Here is a 19,382-nt window from a genome sequence, read left to right as displayed (position 1 = left end):
AATCAATATATCTCTTCTCTCTCTGCGTCACCGCTACTGGCCCTGGAGTATGTCAAATAACTGCAGAGTGTTGCACTGTGGACTGGAATACAGCGGTGATTTAACAGCCAACACAGAGCCAGGAAATAATTTTGCGCAAGCCTGCTGTAACACTTAGCTGGCTGCGTATGAATTAGGAGGACTACTACACCGAGCACAGACCCAGAACACTGAGGACGGTCACAGGCAGCCCAAATAGATTTTTTTCCCCAAATGTTTTTGCAAAGGCCCACTGCCTATATTCAATCAATATGTCTTCTGTCCCTGCCTCACAATATATGTGTTCTGTCCCTGCCTCACAATATATGTCTTCTGTCCCTGCCTCACCACTACTGGCCCTGCACTATGTCTAATTACTGCAGGGCGCAATGCTCTGCACGGCCGATATACGAAAAAAAAAAATGTGCAACACTGCAAAAAGCAGCCTCCACAGTACTGCACACGGTTAGATGTGGCCCTAAGAAGGACCGTTGGGGTTCTTGAAGCCTAAAATACTCCTAACGCTCTCCCTATAGCAGCTCCGGCACCAGCAGCACTTTCCCTTATCTCTGTCAGAATGCATCTGTGGCGAGCCGTGGGAGGGGCCGATCTTTATACTCGGGTGACACCTGATCTCGCCAGCCACTCACTGCAGGGGGGTGGTATAGGGCTTGAACGTCGCAGGGGGAAGTTGTAATGCCTTCCCTGTCTTTCAATTGGCCAGAAAAGCGCGCTAACGTCTCAGAGATGAAAGTGAAATTAACCCGAACATCGCGTGGTACTCGTCCCGAGTAACGAGCATCTCGAACACGCTAATGCTCGAACGAGTATCAAGCTCGGCCGAGTACGTTCGCTCATCTCTAGAAATGATTCTTCTTTGTCAGATTTCTTAACATTACAAAACATAAGTGTGTAGACTTTTATATTAACTGTCAGTCACCAAAAGTTAGGGGACAGCTATGGCCAATCAGAGGTTATAGCATCACCACCCAAACATGTGGCATCACAGCAGGGCTCACATCTTGATGCAAGAAGTCCGGGAAGGTGACGCTGTGGCTTCTGATTGGCCACAACAGGCACCTGACTTCTGGCGGTAGAGGACAGGGACAGTGAAGAGGGAACTGATTAGCCTTGTCCCAGAGGGCTGAAGCCAGGTGAGTATGCTTTATTTTTAAAGAATGAGCAGTGGTTCTGTGGTCCTTAGAAAACCCGTGGGTCTTGGAGTAACATTTGATCAAGTACAACATTTGTTTGCTACAGGAACATACAGCGTATAGAGTGATGCTGAGCGATGTATGACAAGTGCTTTGTCTGGTGTAGCATTTCAGACGGTTCTTGTACTGAATGGAGTCAAACACTGTACTGTAGACTTGATTAGTTACTGACATTTTAAAAAGCCATTATGTTCCCGCACTTACTCTGACACGCTCGTTTTGTATAATTGCTTCCATTTATTTGTAGGAATGACAAGAATCCTTAAGGCAGAATAGGTGTCTAAATATAATTACGGTAAGTCGTGTTTTTATATTTTTGTTCCAGTTTTTGACACATTTCGGTGTTTTGTGCAATACTGATCAGAATTCTAATTTATTGAAGATTACAGAATTCCATTTCTGAGTATTTTATTTCCCTGAAATTCGCAGCTGAAGAATTGTTCTGTATGTTCTACTTTGGGCACAATTTCATCATTTATAGCAGTGTTCCCCAACTCCAGTCCTCAGGGACCCCCAACAGGTCATGTTTTCAGGGTTTCCTCAAAATTGCACAAGTGATGTAATTATGATCAGTGGCTCAGACAATGCCACGGGTGTTCTTACTATAGAATATCATGAAAACATGACCTGTTGGTGCTCCATGAGGACTGGAGTTGGGAAACACGGATTTATATAATAGCCTCCAGAAGTTTGAAACCCCCCATGTTCTAAACACCAAATCTCTAGTCAGAAGCATCTTTTAAATGTACTTCACCAAAAATGGAAATGTACATTGTAGGCTTCCTGCACACGGGCGGAAATTCTGCGGTGGGATTTCCCGTAGAATTTCCGCCCGTGCCAGCTGCCATAGGATTGCATTACATTTGACCACGTTAAAACATGCGTGGGAAACAAATTGTGGCATGTCCTATCTCTGTTCGCGCCTCGCTGAGGTCCACAAAGAAACATCCCAAGTGACGCGCCGCCTCCGCTATGCGCCGACTGAGCAGCAATCGGCACATAGCAGAGCAGGGAGATGGCAGGAGCAGATGAGCCACAGTGGTCACTGCAGGGGCACGGGTAGGATCCTGCAGTGAGAATCCTTGCAGCGCGATCCGACCCCGCCGTCTGCAGGAGGCCCCTCCTCCTCTCTCTACTTCTTCTTCTAATTAGCCTGAAACAGGGTTCAATTGGCTCGAATCACTCAACACTACCAAGCATTAAACATGTCCAATATCGTAGTTTTTGGCTATCCAATTAGAGTCAGTTTTTTGAGTGACCACCACCAACTATTTAGTAGTCTAGTAATTTACCATTCCCATTTGGAATTCACTAATAAACCACTTTTTTTTAATTATTGTTCTTTGATACAATTTGTGCAAGAACCGGAGGGGGAAGTTACATTATCTGGTGCTCTCGTCTATTAGCGTACAGCCACGGATAGATTTGTCTTTTCCTGAGGCTCCTCGGTGTTCTTCCAGCATGGCCACACCGCGACTATTATAACAAATTACATGCTGCTTTCAAATTGATCAGTGCTAATTAGAGATGAGCGAGCATACTTGCTAAGGACAATTACTCGAGTGAGTATTTGTCAGGACAGTGTCCGGGATATGGGGGTCCCTGAGATATCCCGCAACCCCTGTCCCTGCCTACTTGCCCCCCTGGGCTAACCCCCAGGGCGACAACTGGGCGGCGGGCCCTACCCTCACTAGGGAAGCGGGACACGGGAAGACAAACAGACACTGAAGACAAACAACGGTAGAATGGTCAGACAATCCGGGTCGGCAACAGGAGGGTGCGCAGTACAGGGGGGTCAGGCAAAAACGTAGTCAAGGTCCAAAAGCAGAGGTCAGGAAAGCCGGGGTCACAAACAGGAGTCAAAGAATACGCGGGTGCAGCTGGAAGACCAAACTAACACTGGCAAGGCCTGAGAGGAAAACACACCTATTTAAATGCTGTCAGCGCTCCCGCCCCAGAAGCTGATTGGGGCGGGGAGCCTGACAGCAGCAGGGCTAATCAGGGCGGTGCTGGGGGCACGCCCCCAGTCTAGCTGCACAGACAGTTACTAGGGAAGCCAGCCTGGTAGTCAAGTGACTAGAAGCACCAGCTGCCTCCCTAGCAACCCGGCGGCGACCAGTCTTACAGCGGCCCGGGGAGATCACAAGAACCGGGGTACCTCTGCGCCGCGCTCCTGTACCCCGGGTGGCCGGACCGGTGGTGCGGGCACGGCGGCCCCGAGAGTTGCCGGTTCTGACAGTACCCCCCCTTCTACGGGGGGACACCGGACCCCCATGGCCAGGTGCGGGCTTAAGCGGGAAAGCCCTGTGGAATGCCTGGACTAGGCGTGGCGCATGAACGTCCCTGGCAGGGACCCACGTCCTATCCTCAGGGCCAAATCCTCTCCAGTGGACCAGGTACTGCAGCACACCTCTAACCCGTCGGGCATCCACCAGCCTTTCTACTTCATACTCCAGTTCCCCCTGTACCAGAGAAGGAGGAGGCGGGTTCTGGGTGGGTAGAACTGGAGTCACATACTTCTTAAGTAAGCTTTTGTGAAAAACCTTGTGGACCTTCCAGGGGTCAGGAAGTGCCAACTTATATGACACCGGGTTGATAACCTGAGAAACAGTAAATGGGCCAATGAACCGAGGAGCAAGTTTCAGGGAGGGAACCTTGAGTCTCAGATTCTTGGATGACAACAAAACTTGCTCCCCGACTACAAAAGGTGCAGAGATGGTACATCTTTTATTTGCGTATTTACGCAGTTTCTCTTGGGAACCCTGAAGGTTCTTACGAACCTGGGCCCAAACTGTGCACAGTTCCTCAGAGGATATGTCGGCGGCCGGATTGTTCGAGACCACAGGAGTGGAAAGCGAGAACCGGGGATGAAACCCATAGTTACAAAAAAAAGGTGACAATTGGGTCGACGAGTTAACATGGTTGTTGATAGCAAATTCGGCGAGAGGTAAGTAGTTGACCCACTGATACTGGTTATCAGAGACAAACAGTCGCAGATACTGGATAAGTTCTTGGTTCATTCGTTCCGTTTGTCCGTTACTCTCGGGATGGAAAGCGGAGGAGAAGGACAAATTTACGTTTAGATTTTTACAGAAGGCTCGCCAGAAGCGAGCGACGAACTGAACCCCTCTATCTGACACAATGTCCTCGGGGATCCCATGTAACCGAACAATCTCCTTGATGAACATTTCCGACAGAAGTTTGGCGTTGGGCAACTTGCAAAGCGGAACAAAATGTGACATTTTAGAGAAACGGTCTACTATTACCCAGATGACCGTATTCCCCAGCGAGGATGGCAGATCAGTAATAAAATCCATGGACAAATGGGACCATGGCCTGGACGGAATGGGCAAGGGAAGAAGAGGACCCTCAGGACGTCTCCTGAGATTCTTCCCCCTTGCGCAAACCGGGCACGCAGACACAAATCCCCGTACCTCCTTGGCCATGTGCGGCCACCAATAGAGTCTGGACACTAACTCCAGCGTACCCCTGATGCCGGGGTGTCCAGCTAGGACTGAAGCATGTGTCTCCTCTAACACTTTCAATCTCAGTGACAACGGGACAAATAATTTGCCTTCCGGAAGGGCTTCAGGAGCAGATTGTTGAGCGGCGTGAATGAGAGGTGAAAGGTCGGAGGAGACAGCAGCGAGGACCACCCCAGGGGAGAGAATGCTCTCAGGCTCCGGCTCGGCAGGTTCCGGAGAACCAAAGCTCCTAGACAGGGCATCAGCCTTGACATTCTTAGAACCGGGTCTATAGGTAACAACAAAATTGAACCGAGAGAAGAACAAGGCCCAGCGGGCTTGCCGAGCATTTAACCTCTTAGCGGAATCTAGATAGGTGAGGTTTTTATGGTCTGTGAGTACCGTGATCTGGTGATGGGCTCCTTCCAAAAAATGCCTCCACTCTTCGAAAGCCCACTTAATCGCCAGCAATTCCCGGTTGCCTATATCATAGTTCCGTTCGGTGGAAGAAAACTTCCTAGAAAAATAGGCACACGGTCTAAGGTTGGTGAGAGTGGAGGGACCTTGGGACAGTACCGCTCCCACACCAAACTCAGAGGCATCTACCTCCACCAAAAAAGGGCTGGACAGATCCGGTTGTACTAGGACAGGTGCAGAAGAGAACGCCGCCTTTAGGGTATCGAAGGCCCTCAGAGCCTCAGAAGACCAGGTCCTCACATCTGCCCCCTTTCTGGTGAGGTCCGTTAGAGGTTTGGCCACCACGGAGAAGTCTTTGATGAATTTGCGATAGTAGTTGGCGAAGCCGAGGAAGCGTTGAAGGGCTTTCAACGACCCTGGCTGGGCCCACTCCGTGATGGCTTTCACCTTTTCAGGATCCATCTGGAAGTCGCATGGCGTGATGATATACCCCAAAAATGATATCTTTTGTACCCCGAAGACACATTTCTCGAGTTTAGCAAACAGCTTGTTATGTCTGAGTCGAGCTAGTACAGTCTGAACGTGAGTATGGTGACTCGGCAAGTCGGAGGAAAAAATCAAAATGTCGTCTAGATATACAACCACGAACACCCCCATGATATCCTGAAACACTGAGTTCATGTACCCCTGAAAAATGGCGGGGGCGTTACACAATCCAAAAGGCATAACTAGGTATTCAAAATGCCCGAGGGGCGTATTGAAGGCGGTTTTCCACTCATCCCCCTCCCGAATGCGGATGAGGTTGTATGCTCCCCTGAGATCAAGTTTGGAAAACCATCGGGCACCAGCGACCTGGTTGAGGAGGTCAGGAATGAGTGGAAGAGCATACTGGTTTCGGACTGTGATTTTGTTTAGCTCTCTATAGTCAATACAGGGCCGGAGACCCCCATCCTTCTTCTCAACGAAGAAAAACCCGGCACCCACCGGGGATTCTGAGGGCCGGATGTGCCCCTTGGCCAGGCTGTCCTGGATATAGTCCCTCATGGATTCTCTCTCAGGAACCGTAACGTTATAAATGCGGCCTTTAGGAAGTTTGGCCCCAGGAATCAAGTCTATTTTACAGTCCCATTCCCTATGAGGGGGCAGAGCTTCAGATAATTGTTTGGAGAACACGTCAGAAAACTCGGAGAGGTATTCTGGTAGGGGGGTCCCCTCGCAGGTGGAGATTCCCAACTTCACCGCACAAAGGTGGTTGGCACAGCGGGGACCCCACTTTACCAGTTCCAACGTGTCCCAATTTACTACCGGGTTGTGCTCCCGGAGCCAGGGGAGGCCTAGGACGACGTCCACAGACAAATCTCTCATCACTAGAAAGGTGCAGGTTTCCACGTGTAAGGCTCCTATAGTAAACCTTACTTCAGGGGTAACCAGATTAACCACCCCTGCTTGCAATGGGGTGGAGTCCACTCCTGAAACCAGAATCGGGGTCTCTAAACGTAAAAAAACCCCGGACAGTTGAGCAACGAAATTAAAGTTAACGAAATTCGCCGCAGCCCCAGAATCAACAAAGGCTTGCCCAGTACGGTGGAAAGCATGAAATTCTAGGGTGCAAGGCAATAACATTTTGGATAACACAGGGAGTACCTTGGCTCCTAGACAGTCCTCCGGACAACTGCCTAGGAGCGGACGTTTTCCCTGCCATGGCTTCTTGGCGCAGGTTGCAATGCGGTGACCCGGCTCCCCACAGTAGAAGCAGAGGTTCTTCTTCAGGCGATTTTCCCGTCGTTGCTTAGGGTTCAGGGCTCCCAGCTCCATGGCCTCGGTGGTGGGAGGTGGAAAAGTCGGGTCAGTAGAAGAAGTGGGCGTGGGGAGTGGAGTGGTCCGAGCGGCGTGTCTGGCCCTCAAACGTCGGTCAGCCCGAATAGCCAGCGACATGGCTTGCTCCAGGGTTCTTGGCTCCGGGTGGGCCACGAGTAGGTCCTTCAGACCCTCAGACAGACCGGTCAAAAATAGGTCTTTTAGGGCGGCATCATTCCACCCGGATTCTGTACAGTGCTGGCGGAATTGGGAACAGTAGTCCTCCGCCATCTTGCAACCCTGGCGCAGGGCCAGAAGCTTGGAGACTGCGTAGCCGGCACGGTCGGGTTCGTCATAAATTTGACCCAAGGCGGAAAAAAAGGCGTCAGGGGATAGTCGGGCGGGAGAGCCAGCAGGTAATGAGAAAGCCCAATTTTGGGGCTCTCCCCTCAGGCGGGTAATTACAATTCCCACTTTCTGGTATTCAGTACCAGAGGAGTGGGGGCGGAGATCAAAGTAGAGCTTGCAGCTCTCTCTAAATGCGAAAAACTGACCTCTCTCTCCGGAGAAACAATCCGGAAGCGTGGCTCGAGGTTCTGTCATTGTTCCTGGAGCGGAAGCGGGTTGCATGGGACCTGCAGCTGCCGCTTGTTCCTGTCGCTGCAAGCGGGCTGTTAGGTCCTGGGCAAGGTTCGTAAGGAACTGGACCTGGTTCGCTACAGCTGCCATGGCCTCCATCGAGGGGTTCAGAGTTGCCGGGCGGATGCAAGGGTCTGACCTTCGTTCGGCCAGTGTTACTGTCAGGACAGTGTCCGGGATATGGGGGTCCCTGAGATATCCCGCAACCCCTGTCCCTGCCTACTTGCCCCCCTGGGCTAACCCCCAGGGCGACAACTGGGCGGCGGGCCCTACCCTCACTAGGGAAGCGGGACACGGGAAGACAAACAGACACTGAAGACAAACAACGGTAGAATGGTCAGACAATCCGGGTCGGCAACAGGAGGGTGCGCAGTACAGGGGGGTCAGGCAAAAACGTAGTCAAGGTCCAAAAGCAGAGGTCAGGAAAGCCGGGGTCACAAACAGGAGTCAAAGAATACGCGGGTGCAGCTGGAAGACCAAACTAACACTGGCAAGGCCTGAGAGGAAAACACACCTATTTAAATGCTGTCAGCGCTCCCGCCCCAGAAGCTGATTGGGGCGGGGAGCCTGACAGCAGCAGGGCTAATCAGGGCGGTGCTGGGGGCACGCCCCCAGTCTAGCTGCACAGACAGTTACTAGGGAAGCCAGCCTGGTAGTCAAGTGACTAGAAGCACCAGCTGCCTCCCTAGCAACCCGGCGGCGACCAGTCTTACAGCGGCCCGGGGAGATCACAAGAACCGGGGTACCTCTGCGCCGCGCTCCTGTACCCCGGGTGGCCGGACCGGTGGTGCGGGCACGGCGGCCCCGAGAGTTGCCGGTTCTGACAGTATTGTCCTTAGCGAGTACCTGCCCGCTCAGAAGAAAAGATTCGGCTGCCAGCGCGGGTGAGAGGTGAGTTGCGGGAGTGAGCAGGGGGAGCGGGGGGGAGAGAGAGGGAGAGAGAGATCTCCCCTCCGTTCCCCACTGCTCTTCCCCACCGCTCCCGCCCCCCTTCGGCAGCCGAACCTTTTCTTCCGAGCGGGCAGGTACTCGCTAAGGACAATGCTCGCTCGAGTAATTGCCCTTAGCGAGTATGCTCGCTCATCTCTAGTGCTAATCAGCTAATGGAATTGTTGGGGCAAGAGAAGGGAGGTCTGCCCCTGGTTTTAACAGCTTGCTTGCTACAGCCAGCTTAAGAGGCTTCATGGGGTTTGCAGCGATGGATCACGGCAGTGGGGGAATATAAAAAGTACATCGCCCTGTTCCCTGTCACCTCCACTAACAGTACTATAAGTTAGTTAGTCAGGTTCCCTTTAATAAATGGATAGCTGTTCAATAGGAGGAGGAACTTGTGACAGAAGTGAAACGAAGTGGACATTCAATATATTTGAGAAGCAAGAATATGAAAACTAATCGAGATGAGTTGTGCGGAGGGAGAAAAGCAATGTTTGATTTGGAATCATTTATAATAGACCATTCAATTGCCTGTCAGAGTATTAGCATATTTAAATAGTTTTAATCTAACCTCATCACTGTGATTAAAATTGCTGACAAGGATGGAAAGCTTTGATGAACTATATGAGGCATAACGAATAAGGTGAATATTAATGTGCAACAGGACAGATACGTTCTGCATATGAGATTTAAAAGAAATGATGTGTGGTTAAAGAGGAAGAGTCCCCGCAGCGCAAAAGTAATGTCAATAAACTTTAAGAAGAGGGTTTCAGCTTAAAGAATTTTTGATGATATTTTCTTATAATTCTGATGTCACGATCTATATTTTTAAGAAATCCTAAAGTCCTGCAGTTCTCACACTGACCACTAAGTCTAATAAAAGTCTGATTCTTCCTCTTCTGTGGAGAAAACTTCTCAGCAGTCATCTCATATACAGATAACATGCAATTCACTATCCAGTAAGGTGATGTCAGCGCTCACCTTCTCTCCTCCCTGCACAGGTCACAGACCACACCCCAACACTCTCCTACACCATGTTTCCCCGAAAATAAGACACTGTCTTATATTATTTTTTTCCTTAAAAGAGGCAAAGTGTCTTATTTTCGGTGGGTGTCTAATAATACCTAACTTGCAGCCGGCGTTCAGGTCCCTCACGATGGCCTGCAGTGCTGCTGCAGGCTGCCATATCCTCCTTCACGCTGACAGAGCAGTTCTTCCTGGAAGCGGGTGTGGAATACCCCACCTCCAGGAAGCTAATGCTCTGATTGGTTCATCGAGCGCCACGTCAGCCAATGAGAGCCGGATCTCGATTAACCAATCAGAGTTTTAGCTTGCTGGAGGCAGGGTATTCAAGCCCCACTACCAGGGAGAACTGCTCTGTCGGTGTGAAGGAGGACACGGTAGCTTGCAGCAGCGCTGCAGCCCAGTGTAAGGGACCCGAACACCGGCTGCTAGGTGAGTATTGTTGTGGGGGTTTTTTACATGCAGTGTAGCTAGGGCTTATTTTAGAGGTGGGGCTTATATTTCACCCACCCCCCGAAAATTAGGGTAGGGCTTATTATCAGGAAAACACGGCAGTAGTCAATAGGTCCTCTCATGTTCATTGTGTAAATGGAACATGATTTTTACTATAAAGCATCTCTAAATGCAGTTAAATGCAGCTCAGGCAAGATGGCCTCCCCCATAGTTATGTGCAGACAATAAAAATGTCTATAATCAGAATTTAAAAAAAACGATTAGGAAAACAAAAAAATGTTTCAGTATATGTTTTTTATTAGTAGAAAAATATTATATATTCCCTTTAAATGGGATGTGCCATGATGCACAACCCCTCCCATAATGCGGGGGCCCAGGGCAAACAGCGGATCACCCTGGGTCCTGCTCTTAGCATCCTTAGAAATCAGACAGTTTTGTCAGGAAAGCTGCAGATAGTTGTACATGCAAGTGACTTTTTTTTTGGGGGGGGGGGACTAATTGGTGTCACAAAACCTAAATCACACTCTACTAGTAGCCAAAGTTGGGTTCGCTGAACTGTTGCTTTAGACACACATCTAGTAGCCTCCTGGTTACTTTTTTATAGTGAGCTGCTGCACAGTCGCGTATCAGTCGGTCTTTGCACACCTTTGTAACTGACATTCACCTCTCACATCAGTGGCACGTGGTGCTCATGGGCTCCATGCCGCCAATGTCGAAAGTAGGAGGTAGCCATAATAATGGGAACTTTACTGTGTAGAATCAATGATATACTATTCAAGATGCAACAATTTTCTGGTGCAAATTATGGCAGAAAATGGTCTTCCATGCCACATTCATGATGTGATTTAGACACTTTTACAAACTTTTTACCATATCCGAGAAAGGGTTTCATGGGAAGCGGGTGCGAACCTACATGCGACATAATGAATCACAATTTTGGCACAAAAACTTGCATAAGTGAAGCCACCTAATAGGTGGTATAATATTAGGCAGAAGTGTCTAAATATGCGTATCATGATTTATCATCCAGTGTGATTTATAAATCTGGCGCACTTTCAGACTGCCTGGTCTAATGGCCCTTTTACACTGAACAATCGGATGGTGCAAGTATAAAAATCAAAAGACGATCGGCCTGTGCAAACAGGTAGTTGTCGTCTACGAATGACTGCCTGTTTACTGTGAATGAAGATCAGCGACTGCAACGATCAGGTTCCATTTACTGAGCGATCCTTGCTCCCATGTAAAAGCACATAAACAATTATTGCTGGGACAGTGATTAGACAGGGCCTTAAGTCTGCACTGTCTAATTAGACCAGATTAGTAAATCTGTAACATCCCCGTTGAAAAGCTGGAGACAGATAGCACAGAATCACACAATTGACAATAGGGGATGGCCACAGCTTACCTCCTCCCCTCCCTGCACAGGTCACTGAGCATCCTCCCAACGCTCTCCCTCAATAGGTTATTTTTTTGTCTTAGCTTTGCTATGTGTAGATGAGTGCAGGAAACAAATGGGGGCAATATGGCTGCCACCTTCCCCTTGAAACATGGAAATAAAATGAACAAACCCGAAAATAAAAAATGTTTGCTAAGACAAAAAAGTTGCGACAGTAAATATTTTCTTAATTCCTCAAGATCACATCAACTTTTTTTTTATCTTTTCATGACTTTAAAGAGCTTTTCGTCAACATAATAACATTTTTTACCACTTTGCTCTAGTATTAGTGGAATTCCCCTTTTATCATTTTAGTCTTCCTTTATAGTCTGTCCTCCAGTCTTCACTGCTTCACTAAAGAAAACTAATAGAAGCTTTACATAAAAAAAACTACAATTGCTCAATCTTCAATAAAAGCTACTCTAAATGCATCAAATTGCCCTTAAAATACCTGTTGACTTTCCAAAAATTGTATTTCCTAAGCAATTTGCATTAAATTGCAATTAACGAGGTTCATAACATTAAGAATAATAAAACTGTCAGCGGCTGTCAGAAGGATTGTCACAGCTGTCACTCCTTTTGTTGGCTGAAGTATAAATTAATGCATTTTTCTGAGCTACAATCCCAAGATAAAAATAAAGCAAACTACAAAAAAAACGTTTTTATAGTAGTTCCCACAATGCATTTCTTTATTTTCATTTATTTTTCTTTTACTTGGGATTTACATTTGCCTTTTTCTTTACTCCATCTATCTTATTATTAACCAATATAGACTGACTGGCCCCTTTAATAGAATGATTGGAGCTTCCCTGTATGCAAATGAGTTTGGGCATAAAGTCACGTGACCAGTCTTTCGTTAATCAGTTTCAGTGTGAATCCACATCAAATGTATCGATAAATGCAGTGAATAGAAAACAGAAAAATGGATGGAAATTGTGGGAACATATATATGAAAAAAGAAATAAGTCAAAAAATTGTTTATACATACGGTATATGGGAAATGACATAAATGTATATAAAATAGAACATCGGATACAAAATAGATTAAAATCCAATAATGATATTAAATAACAGTGTTGAGAACGTCAGTGTAAAAATAAACAACAATACATGTGGTTGCTTTGGGCTCACCGGACCAAAGACAGAAACACGACTACTGATTAGACACCGATACGTCACATATCGGAGGATGGAGAAATGAACAAAAAGTATCTCAAGCGCTCTGAACGAACATTCGGGTCTAAATATAAATGCAGGGGATTCCTGCTAAATTTATTAATAAATAAATAAAACCATGGCACAGGAAAAATGCCTATGGCCAATCTTACAGAATATACAGATATGCAACGCGTTTCGTCGCCCCTGTGGCGACTTTCTCAAGCATAAAGATAACACTCACAAATAGCCATATATATACATAAAATCAAACACTTACATTTAAAAATTAACCAATCCTGGTGCCTCTATCCATAACCTTCAGAGCGTCCTTGTAGCAAAGGGCGCGCTGAAAAATTGCCGCCCTGCACGGTCCATAGGACTTCCGGGTTGCGGCTGCTTCATGGCAAACGTCATGACGCCTGAAGCGTCATGACTGACGTCCAATACATATACATGGGCTAGTCAACCCACGGGACTCCATACGGAGGTGTGATGCACTGACGTACTTACGTCCTCGGTCATGTGACCGCACCTAGAATGTATCAGTTGCTATAGTTACCTACCCCGTGACCAGTCACAAGCGACGTACGGGGAATGTACCTAGACTAGTAAACCCACGGAACTCCCTGTGGTAATGTGATGCAATGACGTCCTGGCGTCCTCGGTCATGTGACCGCATCTGAAGTGTATCTGTTACTATAGCTACATAGCCCGTGCCTGGTTACAAAGCATATTTATACATAGAAGGCAAAAAACCCTCCGTAACTCATTTTTGCCAATGGAAGGGCACATATACTAATATATTCCACCCAATTTTGAAAAGTTTCTATATCTCCACAGACCTACTATAGATTACCCCTATTCAAGGGAGAAGTATGGGTGTGAAGGGGAGGGGGAAGGGAGGGGGGGGGGGGGGTGGAAAGAGGGGGGGGGAGGGGGGGGGGGAAGGAAGGAAAGAAAAAGCCGGGGGGAGGGGAAGGGGAAAATAACACTTCTCTCTATGTATATTTAATACTCTATGAATACATAATTGGGCCTAAAAATCCATATACGCACATAAAAAATGAATTATTGCACCAACGTGCACATAAACATATATATAGACACCAAAATCGTATACATAAAAAATAATAAATAATAAATGAATATATAAATATGTAAACATACACATACCCCGACCCTTAGCTTAAAATGTCACATAATATTATTATTAAAATTTTTCTAAGACTTCGTTTAGACCCTGGGGAATGAGTGTACCCATTTTAAAAATCCAGAACATCTCCTTTATCCTCAAACCATTAACTGATTTCACAAATATTTTCTCCAATGGCGTGACTTTTAGCAATGAAGGGTCACAACTATGAAATATACTATAGTGTCTAGAGACACTATGTTTCATAAAGCCTTTTTTGATATTAGTCTCTAGTGTCTCTAGACACTATAGTATATTTCATAGTTGTGACCCTTCATTGCTAAAAGTCACGCCATTGGAGAAAATATTTGTGAAATCAGTTAATGGTTTGAGGATAAAGGAGATGTTCTGGATTTTTAAAATGGGTACACTCATTCCCCAGGGTCTAAACGAAGTCTTAGAAAAATTTTAATAATAATATTATGTGACATTTTAAGCTAAGGGTCGGGGTATGTGTATGTTTACATATTTATATATTCATTTATTATTTATTATTTATTATTTTTTATGTATACGATTTTGGTGTCTATATATATGTTTATGTGCACGTTGGTGCAATAATTCATTTTTTATGTGCGTATATGGATTTTTAGGCCCAATTATGTATTCATAGAGTATTAAATATACATAGAGAGAAGTGTTATTTTCCCCTTCCCCTCCCCCCGGCTTTTTCTTTCCTTCCTTCCCCCCCCCCCCTCCCCCCCCCTCTTTCCACCCCCCCCCCCTCCCTTCCCCCTCCCCTTCACACCCATACTTCTCCCTTGAATAGGGGTAATCTATAGTAGGTCTGTGGAGATATAGAAACTTTTCAAAATTGGGTGGAATATATTAGTATATGTGCCCTTCCATTGGCAAAAATGAGTTACGGAGGGTTTTTTGCCTTCTATGTATAAATATGCTTTGTAACCAGGCACGGGCTATGTAGCTATAGTAACAGATACACTTCAGATGCGGTCACATGACCGAGGACGCCAGGACGTCATTGCATCACATTACCACAGGGAGTTCCGTGGGTTTACTAGTCTAGGTACATTCCCCGTACGTCGCTTGTGACTGGTCACGGGGTAGGTAACTATAGCAACTGATACATTCTAGGTGCGGTCACATGACCGAGGACGTAAGTACGTCAGTGCATCACACCTCCGTATGGAGTCCCGTGGGTTGACTAGCCCATGTATATGTATTGGACGTCAGTCATGACGCTTCAGGCGTCATGACGTTTGCCATGAAGCAGCCGCAACCCGGAAGTCCTATGGACCGTGCAGGGCGGCAATTTTTCAGCGCGCCCTTTGCTACAAGGACGCTCTGAAGGTTATGGATAGAGGCACCAGGATTGGTTAATTTTTAAATGTAAGTGTTTGATTTTATGTATATATATGGCTATTTGTGAGTGTTATCTTTATGCTTGAGAAAGTCGCCACAGGGGCGACGAAACGCGTTGCATATCTGTATATTCTGTAAGATTGGCCATAGGCATTTTTCCTGTGCCATGGTTTTATTTATTTATTAATAAATTTAGCAGGAATCCCCTGCATTTATATTTAGACCCGAATGTTCGTTCAGAGCGCTTGAGATACTTTTTGTTCATTTCTCCATTTGCATTCCTTGTTGAGGAGTTGCATCCCCTGGTTTTTTGGGGATACAACAAGCTCGAGCACGCTCCTCCTCGTTTTACGGGGGGTCATTGAAGGAATACATTCACCAGTTCATTGACTTCTACCGACATTCGCCGTTTGAGTGTATGTGCCAACCAGGACTTGGAGGTGTGGAGTGGAAGGGTCTGCCATTCAGGGGTAGTACCCTCTACTCACACCGGGTAAGTCACCTCTAATTTTCATTACACGAAATTGTGTCTTCTGGATATTTGCAAGAGGAGCGCTGTCCTCACTGTTTTTCTACATATCGGAGGATGAGCAATAATTGTCTCACTTAAAAGAGTAGATATATAAAGGCGTGTGTGTATATATGTGTGTATATATATATACAGAGAGAGAGAGAGAGAGAAATGGGTCAGAATGCATACCGTTGGAGGGTAACAAACGGTCCACAGGAGGGGAGTTATTAATAAAAACTAAGCTAGATCTGGATTTTAAAGATAGATAGATATGAGATAGATAGATAGATAGATAGATAGATATGAGATAGATAGATAGATAGATAGATAGATAGATAGATAGATAGATAGATAGATAGATAGATAGGAGATAGATAGATAGATAGATAGATATGAGATAGATAGATATGAGCTAGATAGATAGATAGATAGATAGATAGATAGATAGATAGATAGATAGATAGATAGGAGATAGATAGATAGATAGATAGATAGATAGATAGATATGAGCTAGATAGATAGATAGATAGATAGATAGATAGATAGGAGATAGATAGATAGAGAGATGGATATGAGATAGATAGATAGATAGATAGATATGAGATAGATAGATAGGAGATAGCTAAATAGAAAGATAGAAAGATAGATAGATATGAGAGATAGAAAGATAGATAGATAGATAATGAGATAGATAGATAGATAGATAGATAGATAGATAGATAGATAGATAGATAGACACATAGGAAGACATACAGACAGGCAGATAGAAACATACCCCGATGCCAGGACTACTTCTTTGGTGAGGAGAGCAACTGTGTCAGCAGGACGGAAGCAGCAGGGAGATGACCTCATCATCCCTGGTCCACTGGATGCCGTGCTGTGCTGGTGAGTCTCTGTCCTCTCTGCTCTTCCCCTGTCGTCTCCCCAACTTACTTCCTCCTCCCTTCTCCTACTGTCCTCTGTGGCTCCTGCTGTCGGCCGGACCGCACTAAGCACGCGGTCGCCGACAGTGCAGGGAGAATTGAAAGTATATGCTGGAGGGCGGCTTCTGGGCCCCCTCAAGCGCAGGGGCTGGGTCACCGTTGCCACCCCAGCACCCCCTGCCGGTACGCCTATGGGTGAGTGCCTTCAGAGGACAGCGCCTACCCTGGGAGGTGCTGTGGCAGAGGCAGAGCTTCCAGAGGCTGAGGTACCGGAGGACAGCACAGAGCCTGTGAGCGGCGGCCTCCGAAATCCCCCAAATGCCGTTACACACGCCATGAGCAGACAGCAGCCACAGTCGGAGCGACGGCGGCAGAGGGACAGCAGACCACAACTGTAAGTGAGCCGCATGCCAGCAACCACCAAGGACCACAGAGCACTGACTGATAGCTGCAGCATGTGGATGTAGTTTTGTCTCCCGTAACCGGTTAGGGTGAGCAGTTAGTTTTTCTGTTAGGCTTAGCTTATTCGCTGTAAATGATGCCATGTTCCAGCAAATAAACTAAGCCTAATAGGAAAAATAACCCCTCACCCTAACCAGATACGGCAGACAAAACTACATCCCCACGCTCCTAGCACCTTCAAGGATTGAGCCAATCGAGAGCTAGGGGTGTGACAGGGGCATTCCTCATGTCAAACCCACAGCTTCCGGTGGCGGCATAATACCCCAGTACCGCAAGAATGATGGGGGAAAAAATGCAACTCGCCAATTGGAGATCTGGGAGTGACAAGGTTGCAAAGATTTGTGTATGTGCCAGGGAAGCTGAAAAATGAGGATATGTGGGGCTGAGAATTGGCAAGGAATGCCGGCGGTGTGATTCAATGAGCGGGAGATGGTTAAATTGCCCCTTGAAAGAGATTGGCAATACTTAATAGGGTTAGCAAAGGTGGGAGGAATGGAAGGGGAGTTTGGCAATGGGACTATACAGTGTGGGACGCTCGGGGATGTGTGGGAAAGATGAGCATCTGTACGGCAGTAGGGAGATTAGGGTAGGGGATGGGGGGGAGCCAGGAAGGGAATGTATTAGGACTAGCCACAAGTGTGTGAAAGATATGGCCAGGAAAAAAGGAGGGGGGCAGTAGGTAGTAGGAATATACGGTGTGGGACACCAGGGAATGAGTAAGAGAAATAAATACTAGAGATGAGCGAACGTACTCGTCCGAGCTTGATATTCGTGCGAATATTAGGGTGTTCGGGATGCTCGTTATTCGTAACGAGTACCACGCGGTGTTCCGGTTACTTTCAGTTTCCTCTCTGAGACGTTAGCGCGCTTTTCTGGCCAATTGAAAGACAGGGAAGGCATTACAACTTCCCCCTGTGACGTTCAAGCCCTATACCACCCCCCTGCTGTGAGTGGCTGGGGAGATCTGATGTCACCCGAGTATAAAAATCGTCCCCTCCCGCGGCTCGCCACACATGCCTTGTGACTTAGCTGAGGGAAAGTGCTGCTGCTGGTGCTGCTGTAGGGAGAGCGTTAGGAGTTAGTGTAGGCTTCAAGAACCCCAACGGCCCTTCTCAGGGCCACATCTACTAGTGTGCAGTACTGTGTTAGCACAGTATTTTTTTTTTTTTTTCCAAAATTGGATCTGCAGAGCATTGCGCCCTGCAATAGGGACAGAAGTGGGGGTTAGGCAGGGAGAGTGTTAGGAGTTAGTGTAGGCTTCAAGAACCCCAACGGTCCTTTCTAGGGCCACATCTATCCGTGTGCAGTACTGTCCAGGCTGCTCTTAGCAGTGTTGCATTTTTTTTTTTTTTCTCAAAACCGGCTGTGCAGAGCATTGCACCCGGCATTAATACTACAGCGATAGAGTTGTGTAGGCAGGGCCAGAAGACATACATTATTCATTGAATACACGCAGTGTGGGTGTTCCTTGTAAAAAGCAGGGGAAAAATTCTATTTGGCCTACCTCTTACAGTACTCAGGGCTCTGTGTACGTGTGTGCTGTGCGCTGAACGTTCAGAAAAAATCAGACGCAGTCAGCTACGTTTTACCGCAGGCGTGCGGCAATTTTTTTCCTGCATGGGAAATCCCTGATCTGCTGTAGGTAGCGAATTACTTTGCATCACTGCAGTTCTGGGACAAATTGGCAGAGCCACAACACAGTTATTAAACTTAGTATTCATTGAATACACGCAGTGTGGGTGTTCCTTGTAAAAAGCAGGGAAAAAATTCTGTTTGGCCTGCCTCTGACAGTACTCAGGGCTCTGTGTACGTGTGTGCTGTGCGCTGAACGTTCAGAAAAAATCAGACGCAGTCAGCTACGTTTTACCGCAGGCGTGCGGCAATTTTTTTCCTGCATGGGAAATCCCTGATCTGCTGTAGGTAGCGAATTACTTTGTATCACTGCAGTTCTGGGACAAATTGGCAGGGCCACAACACAGTTATTAAACTTAGTATTCATTGAATACACGCAGTGTGGGTGTTCCTTGTAAAAAGCAGGGAAAAAATTCTGTTTGGCCTGCAGGCTTGCGCCAATTTATTTCCTGGCTGTGAAATCACTGGTAATACAGCATGCTGAGGGGTAGGGGTAGGGCTAGAGGACGTGGACGCGGCCGAGGACGCGTAGGCCCAAGTGAGGGTGTGGGCACAGGCCGAGCTCCTGATCCAGGTGTGTCGCAGCCGACTGCTGCGCGATTAGGAGAGAGGCACGTTTCTGGCGTCCCCACATTCATCGCACAATTAATGGGTCCACGCGGGAGACCTTTATTAGAAAATGAGCAGTGTGAGCAGGTCCTGTCCTGGATGGCAGAAAGTGCTTCCAGCAAGCTATCATCCACCCAGAGTTCTGCGCCGTCCAGTGCTGCAAATCCGAATCCTCTGTC

The sequence above is a fragment of the Eleutherodactylus coqui genome, chromosome 12 (genome assembly GCF_035609145.1).
Source record: "Eleutherodactylus coqui strain aEleCoq1 chromosome 12, aEleCoq1.hap1, whole genome shotgun sequence".
NCBI classification, from domain to species: domain Eukaryota; kingdom Metazoa; phylum Chordata; class Amphibia; order Anura; family Eleutherodactylidae; genus Eleutherodactylus; species Eleutherodactylus coqui.
This window is presented reverse-complemented; position numbering follows the sequence as displayed.